The sequence below is a fragment of the Uranotaenia lowii genome, chromosome 2 (genome assembly GCF_029784155.1).
Source record: "Uranotaenia lowii strain MFRU-FL chromosome 2, ASM2978415v1, whole genome shotgun sequence".
In the NCBI taxonomy this organism is placed as follows: Eukaryota; Metazoa; Arthropoda; class Insecta; order Diptera; family Culicidae; genus Uranotaenia; species Uranotaenia lowii.
The window spans coordinates 37,089,540-37,098,555 of record NC_073692.1 but is presented as its reverse complement, the minus strand read 5'-3'; positions in this window follow the sequence as shown (position 1 = coordinate 37,098,555).

The window sequence follows — 9,016 nt, the reverse complement described above, 5'->3', positions numbered from 1 at the left end:
TTTCCGGGCGAATTCCGTGGAATTTCACGAACACTAAACACAACACGGACTTTACTCACGGACGCCTGGTACAGAAGAGAGCTCGAAATATGGAAGCAAGCTTCCTTTTCGACTTTTTTCATTCCATTTTCCTTTTGATCCTCCTTTCCTCCTCTGTTAGTTGACAGCAGCCAGCAGCAAAATGTAGCCTACTGTGGTGCTATCTTGTTGTGAGACTGGACAAGGAACATGAATTTTCTAGATCTAAACAAACAAAACTACAAAATTAAAACAAAAATCAAACGATTTGTAACCAACCGGTTACAAGCTGGTGTTGATAGAGTCGGCTTCTGGTGGCTTCGTTTTGAATTTAAGCTGGAATGTTGCTTCTGTTGTTGGACTTCTTTTTCAAACTGGAATGTTGCTTCTGTTGTTGGACTTCTTTTTCAAACTGGAATGTTGCTTCTGTTGTTGGACTTCTTTTGGGTTGATGCTGGAGGCCTTCGGGTATGGTTTGTTATCTGACTTTTATAGTTGTCATTTAGCTATTTTTTCCTTGCTTCTATCACGAAGATATATTGTCAAGTTAGAGTAAAAATACTTGGGTTTTCTAGATTTTACAGCAGTCGAGTAGAGAAAAGAAAACAACCGAATTAGATCAAGGCTGAAAAGGAACTCGTTTATCTTGAAAATCGCATGAAATTAGATTTTCGATCATAAAAAACATTTTGAAGATCGGCTAAAGTCACCATATTGGGTGGCGTCAGATAGCGAAATTTGACTTCTTCTTGTTCAGCCCCCAATATCCAATACCCATATTTTGGGGGTTCCATGTGGTTTTTAGTCGTTTACAGCATTTTAAAGTTAATCGGGAGCCGCCATCTTGAATTGCATGATGGCGTCAGAAGTGAAATTCAAGTTTTTCTAGTTTAGCCCTTTTACCACTACCAATATTGTAGGGGTTTCAAGGGATTTTCAGTGGTTAACAGCATTTTAATCTGAAGCGGAAGCCATAATCTTGGATTTCAAGATGGCATCAAAAATTGTAATTCAACTTCTTCTAGTTTGGCCGTTCTACCCAATACCCATACTGTGCAGCTTTCATGATATTTTCAGTGATTAACAGCATTTTAAAGTTCATTGGAAGCAGCCATCTTGGATTTAAAGATGACTTCAGATAGCGAATTTCGACCTTTTCTAAAAGTTTATCTTTTTCACCCAATACCCATGTATTTTAATCAGGGTAGGCTAAAATCTGGAGTTGTGATGGAACTTTTTGTATTTTAATTTTTTTCTTGATTATTGGTCATCAATTTTAAAACCAAATGCCCGGATTTTACAGGTTTTTGTATAAAATTGCCCGGATTTGTCCGGCTCAGACCGACCGTGCTGAAAAAAATCTGGCAACCTTAAACTAGCCTATAAATTTTTGGCTTGAAAATAAAAATGCATACATAATGAATAGTAAAAAAAGTTAAACTTAAAAGAGTATCACATTATTCGTTCTTAAATATTATTTGTTATTAATTTAAAATCCTTATATAGTAAGATTCCAATTTTTTTTAAGCTTTAAAAAATAAATGAAAGCTTCATTTAAAAGAAAAACTTTGGTGATAATGTATCACAAATATAGGAATAAAAGTAAAAGCACAAATTTGGGATTTAAATCAAATTAATTTTCAACTTTTGAAAACTCGATATATTTGAAAACTCGAAAAATTAATTTTATTTTTGTTTGAAACACATCAGCCAGTTCATTTGGATAATATTTGCTCAAAAAAATGTTTGGGACGCAAAATACACAATTCTGATTACACAATTTGAATTTGTCTTTGATTTTGCAAATGAAGTGAAAACCTTTGGACAAAATCTGGGCAATCTGGCAATCTAAATGAGTCTTAGCTTATTGAAAATTGGATATTCGGGACTAAGGACTGTTCTTATTACAGTTTGAGACTCCTCCCTTTTGCTGAAAAGGGAGAAGGGTCTCCACAGCAAAATCGAAATATTTGCGAAACTTGAGAACCATTCAAGCAAATGGTACCAAATTTGGCATGGGAAGGGTTTTGGCTACAAGAAATATTTCTATGAATGTTTGGTACCCCTTTTTTCCAGAGGGGAAATAGAAAGGAGGGAGCGGGGCTCTTTTACAACTTTTAACAAAACTCCAGAATTAGTCAATCAGATGGCTCCAGATTTGGCATGTGAAGGTTTTTGGATACGAGAAATGTTTCAATGATTATTTGAGACCCCTCCCTTGTTCCAGTCGAGAGATTGAAAGGGGGAGAGAGGTTTCCTTACAATTTTAATGTAATATCCGATAACTATTCGAGCAAATGGAACCAAACTGGCTAGGGGGGAGATTTTGATATGAGAAAAGATTCTCTGATTGTTTGAAACTCCTCCCAATTTGCATTGGGAGGATAGGAAGAGGGGGTTCATTCCAATTTTTGCAATACTCGATAACAGATCAAGCAAGGATAATCCAATTTTATGTTAACGAAATGTTCCCAAGATGGTTTGAAGTTCTTCCCACCTTTCATTAGAGGACCATACAATTTTAGCAGAGTTGGTGAAATAATCGTCAAATGAAACTAAATTTGGCATTGGAGGATATTTGGATACAGAAAAAGACTCAAAAAAGCCCCCTGATCCCAGCAAACACATACGAAGAGAAGAGGGAGTCACCACAGTATTTTTTAAATGTCGAGAGTTAATCACCTAAGTAACCAAAAGTCCCCTAAAACAGGTACAAAAACGCTTACTTAGCCCCATCATTGATATGAAGTACGTTCTTTGCAGCTCAAAATTTAAGTTCTTATTGATGTCTTCAAGTTCCAAAACAAGTTTTATTGATCTTCTATTCAGCTTCCAGCGGCCTTTTAATACAGCTTCCAAAAATTCGCAAAATGAGCAAAAAACTCTCTAACTACATCCTCGGCTTCTGTTCATATAACCTTCGCTTGATTATTTACTATGTTCTGTACCAAATTACTTATTAAAAAAAACTTTCCCGGCTTAGGGATCGAACCCCGACCTTCGTGGTGAGAATCGAACACACTACCACAAGACCACGCCTAGATGTTGTTCTAGCTGAAACTAAAACTCGAAGTGGTGAATTGATTTTGAAAGCACATTAATGCACTTTTTGTGACTTACCAAATCCCGTTTTGAGCACTTTTGTGCCCTTTATGTGACTTAAGTCCCGTATGACGTACGAATAAATTACTTTTGCAACTTTCAAGTTCGTTAATGAGTACATTTAGTTCACTCATGTGAATTTGGCAAAACAAGTCACATATAACGTACATATTGATAACTTTTGAAACTTTCAAGTTCATTAATAAGAACATCAAATTCACTGAAGGGAATTGGGCAGTTGATTCTCTTTGTTAGCCAATATGTAACTTTCAATGCCTGCATTCAAGTAAATATGTGACTTTTGGTTGCTTGGGCAGTCGAATAGCACCGTATTTGGTATGGGATAGTATTTTGATACGAGTTATGTTTCTTTACTTATTTGGGACCCTTCCCTTCTTCCATTGAGTGAGAAAGGAAAAAGAGACGGGAGTCTCCAACACGTTTGTGGCATATCTATAGAATAAGTCATACGAAAGACACCAACTTTAGTAGGGAAGGGTTTTTGGGATGAAGAAATATTTCTATGGTTATTCGGGAGCCTTCCAGTGGGGGGATGAAAAGGGTAGAAGGGGACTCTCATACATGTTTTGTCTAACTGGATAACATTTTAAGCAAATGGGGTGAAATTTGTCATAGAAAAGTATATGGAAATAAAAATGAAAGACTTCTTCTTTCCTTTCAGTGGGGGACTTGAAAAGGGAGAGGGGTGCACCCATACTTTTTTTTCTAATAACTAGAGAAATGATCGAGTAAATTTTACATAGTAGGGATTGGGGTACGAGAAACCTTTTCTTGATTATTAAACAGGGAGGCTCTCATAATTTTTTATTTATAATGACTTTGAAAGTGATCAAGCAAATGAAACCCATATGGGCTTGTCAGAGGAATTTTATATAAGGGGATTTTTTTTTATTATCTGACAATTTGCGCCGGGGGTTTTCAGATTTTCCCAAAAATTGAAAATTTGGTTCATTTTTGCGACTTAAAAACACATGTATTTTTTCAGATTTCTAACATTTTTCTTTTTTTGAGTTAGCTTCGGTTAGATTTTTTTGTCAATAAAAAATAACCATTTTTCAAAGCTACATAACTCTGTTATTTTTCAACGGAAATTATAAAATAGCACATCAAAATGCATTGAAATTTTATCAGCTTTCCAAATAGAATAGTTTTAAAAAAATAAATAAAGACCTTCAATATGAAAAGTTGTAAATAAACTTTAAATGGCGTCTAAAAGTACCGTCTGCACCACCGAATATTTTGCAAAAAATACCATTGAATAGCTCAATTTATGATGCAACTGTCATCTGAAGACACCAAAGTGGGCCATCAACTCCTTGAAGAGTTATGAAAGAAATAATGACAACAAATCTCTATTTTTGCATCGGAAACAAACAATGGTCGAACAACTGCACTTACATATGGGGGTAGAGCGCACTTCTAACAACATGGAAACATAAGAACTTTCCAAAGTAGGTAAAAAACACTACTTTTTCGTGCTGTGTAGAGTGTTTGCAGCATAACTGACTTTAAATTTTAACCAAAATTCTTAGTATCGTATTGTTAATGTGATATAACAAATAATGGAAATGTTCCCAGACAACCATTTGGTGGGTATATCAAATTTTCAACACAAATATACGCTCAAATATACGTGTTAACATATCGTATATAATGCAGCAAAACCAGTATATACGTATAATTTCGGAGGCCATATAGGTACATTAGCACACATATTCTTGATTTGGATCGTTTTGTCGTAATAAAATCATGCAATGTATTTAAATACGATAAAGAATATGCATGGGACGCACATTGTAGGGACATATATACGAATTGTCGTAATAAAAACATTCAATGCATTTAAATACGATAAAGGATATGCATGGGCCGCACATTGTAGGTGCAGATATACGAAAATGAGTTAAAATATCATTCATACGATATAATCTGTAAAATAATACACGACTTCTGGTTGTCTGGGTTGCTTTTACAACCTGGTCATATGCTATATAACTTATTAACTTTTCGATCAAAGATCATTGCAAAGCATTTTCAATGCCAATAGTAGAAGGTTCAGTCCCTGTGTTTGGGATCACAAAAATGTGATTAAAAAAAATGAAATATAGACGTGCTTTACATAGTTTTTATATTGGGAGCTAAGTACTGGACATTGAAATCCTTTCCCATTGATCAAAAACAAAGAGTGTGGCACAAATGTAGAAATAATCGAAAAGCTCAGTATGGCCAGCCCAGGCTGTAAAAAGCATCATTCCCATTGTAGGTAATATGACATTTAAAAGATGATACTTTTACCGTATTCGTTCTCTCCATTTGCCCAGTTTGAGATTTACCATACTAGAACGAATATAATTCGTCGTCAGTGTTTTGATACCTCGATCGCTCACAAACGAATCTACAGTGTTCCACCGTCCGTTTTATCTCCATCAAATCTGGAGAGTTACGGATGCAAAACTGAGCACATAAACTTCTAAAAATGACAGCAAAATTTGCAAAACTTGTTGTGACCTGGTGCAAAACTGGGTATAAACAAATACGTTATTAGATTTTTGGATATAACATGAAATCAGTTTAGCTGCAACACTCTACCGCCCCTACTTTAATAACAGTCCCATATGCAAAAACAAGCAAGCGAGAAAATCAGCTTTTCCTGTTTTGGAATACATTCTTAAATTGTGATCACCACTTTCGGCATAAACGAAATTGGGTTATTGGTAAGGTCGAGAGCACCATTTTTATTCATTATGGGGCTGTTAATCGACCATATTTTCAAATCTACTCGCATAACAGTCCCGTACAGAATATTTTTTTCTCACCAAGCTACTTTATAAGACTTAAATTTGACCATTTTTGAACTTCTAAATGCAATTTTCAGAAAAAGAAACATACAAAATATCGTAATCTGGGGATCTGATACCTAATACCTTACCTTACCAGTAGGCTTAACCGTCGGATGTAAACTAGTCAAGCTGTGGCTCTATAATTTAGTTGACTTCTTCGAGTTGAATTTGCTGCTAGATTCTACAGGAAAAATGCTCATCGTGTCCCGACCAATGGTGCTCTATTCGCCTCGAGTCAACAAGTTAAACTAAATATGCATTTCAAAACTGTTCATAGTGAAAAATGAAAGGTGAAACTTGAGGAACAATGTGTACATCATGTTGCAGTGCTACTTCATAGATCAAGATGATTTTACGATCAAATGTGCTTATTTTCCGGTGCTCAAAAATTATAATATTTTCGTCACCGAGAACTGAATCAAATCAATCGAAAGATTACTTTTAATTCAACTACGCTAAATGAAAAGTTCTTATACCGGTATTTCGATACCAACTTACTACCTTCTTCAGTGAGCATTTTCGATTGATATCAATCGAAAACGCTCACCGAGGAAGGTAGTAAGCTGGTATCGAAATACCGGTATAAGAACTTTTCATTTACCGTGGTTGAATTAAAAAGAATCTTTCGATTGCTTTGATTCAGTTGAATCATTCAACCAAGTAGGTTCACAACACAACAGAGTCACCGAGAAGCTAGTTGACTTTTTTAATATTTCCGTAAAGATGATAAGGAGATTTCTTTTATGATGAAAAATTATTACTATATTAAAACTATAGGAACTACAAATCTATTCCTCGAGTAAATTTATTTGAGAAAATACGAATTTCCTTAGGAAAGAAGAGTGCGTACTTGGCCCCGGGTACTCGTTATGCCCCTACTCTCAATTTAAAAAAAATTAACTTAATTTTTTCAAATATTTTTATTTTAATTCTGGGCATAGTGTAACGTGTTATAAAATCAGTTGAAATAGCTGAAAAATGCTTCAAGTTCGAATGTTCAACATTTAATGTTTAAATAATCATAAAGTACCATCCGTTGAAGGTCTCATCCCATGTTAGGTGTTCCTCATTCGCCTGATTATGACTGCAGGGAACCAGACCCGCGCTTCCGGTCCCTGGGCAGTTTGTAGCCTAACAATCAGCCAGCAGCACTTTGCTTGCATCAACAACGAACGAGTGCCTAATTTTACGGTAGGTACTGCATATCAATGAACAACGCTCTACACTTATGAATGTGTATGTGCATTTGTAGCGAAGCCATAAGGCGTTGGCCAGGCCAGCATCTTCTCGAAACGGGTTGCCGGGGTCCAGATTTCAACTCAAGGACCTCTCTCTCTTTTTTTTTACTGCACCCAACAATATGGTGGGGTAATATTTACAAACGTCATTTGATCGTTTACTGTATTATTAGTTTGTTTTAAAGTAAGATGCCCCTAGGCCATCGGAGCGCAGATACTCATTCAGTTTATGTTCCTATGTATGTAGGATGTCGGTTTGTAGAGAGAGTGATAAAAAAAATGGACACGGGAATTGAAGGCAGCTCTCGCTGCGTCCTGCCATCATCGGTAGTTAGACCTAACTTAAGAGAGTCCGGTAGCAACTTCCAACTTCCAACAACATCCAGCAGCAGCATTATGCACAGAACTGCCGGGTACGTTTATACGATGTGCCAAGATTACGGCCCTTTTGGGTTCGGTTTGGTTCTTTCTTCCTTAAGGTTTTGGTTTTGCTTCCTCGCAAATGGCTTGAAATGGCTAAGTAATGACGAGATGCTCGGAGGAAAAACGAAAACAAGAGGCGAGGAAAGAAATCACTACTGTTCTGCATTTTAATAAGTTTTTCCGTTGCATCCTACTTGCTGTATAGTTTGGTTTGACCATTTTTCAAGAACCATCCAGAACTGATCGCCCCGACCAACGAATGTGGTTCGGTGTAGTTAAGAGAAGTAGGGTGGTTGTTGGTTCTGAAGATCCGATTTCCATCTGGATCCCAACGATTTGCACGCATTGGTGGAGGTGTTTGTACTGTTATAACGGGAAAGAGTGTTGCGGTGAAATTTTTCATTGGAGTCATCAGTTTCCCAGTAGGCGCTTAGCAAACGTATGACTTCAATTGGTCTAACTTTCTAATTTTTATTTTTAACATAGTTCACAAAACATATTCAATCGTTATATACAACAAATGTTGATGCCTCATGAAATCATTTTTTAATTAAGTTTCGGGTAACGGAATGTTCCTCATACTATTTTTTTTGTGTTTCAAAAACGGAAGAAAATCATCAATAGGAAACAGTACAAAATATCCGAGTTCGAAGTAGGCCTTGGTTCAAATAGCAGCTAAAAATTTTTCTTTTCTGCCAAAATTCCTGAAATTTTTTCATGATTTGTGATAAAATAAGAAAAGTTGAATGATCCTGTAAAGTGCACATTAGAAGAAACCTGCCTTCCATCAGTTTTAAAAACGATCCAGATATGTGAAAATCGAAGGAGGAAGCCGAAAAGGATATTTTCGCACTTCCGATGGATACCACTAGATCTTCCGGCATTTAGAAAATATATCAATAGCTTAAAGCTGAGGAAAATCAATCATGAGCTAAGTATTTTTAAATCTTTTTAAACTTTGATGTTTGTCGGTTGACGAACAGTTCGTTTCTTGTTCTGTTACGTTTCGGCCACATGACTTTCTTTCTAAAATGCTGCTCTAAAATGTTACCTTATATTTTTTACGTCAGACGATTAGTGAAAAGAGGTGAATGAGAATGTTATTTGAGAATGGACTAGGTATTTCACTAAGTGGTGGGTGAAAAATATAAATAGTTTATTAATTTTCCAACTTTTCTTTGCGGTTACTGATTTTTTTTGTAAGAATTCGTATAAATATTTGAAAAGATTGGGACCGTTTAACTTAAGAACCAAGCTTGTTAAGTTGATGATAGTTGAGTAATACTGTTTTTGAAGAATTAAACGGCAATTTAAATTAAATAAACAAATAAACAAATTTGATTCAGTTCTTGAAATATATTAAAACAATTTATT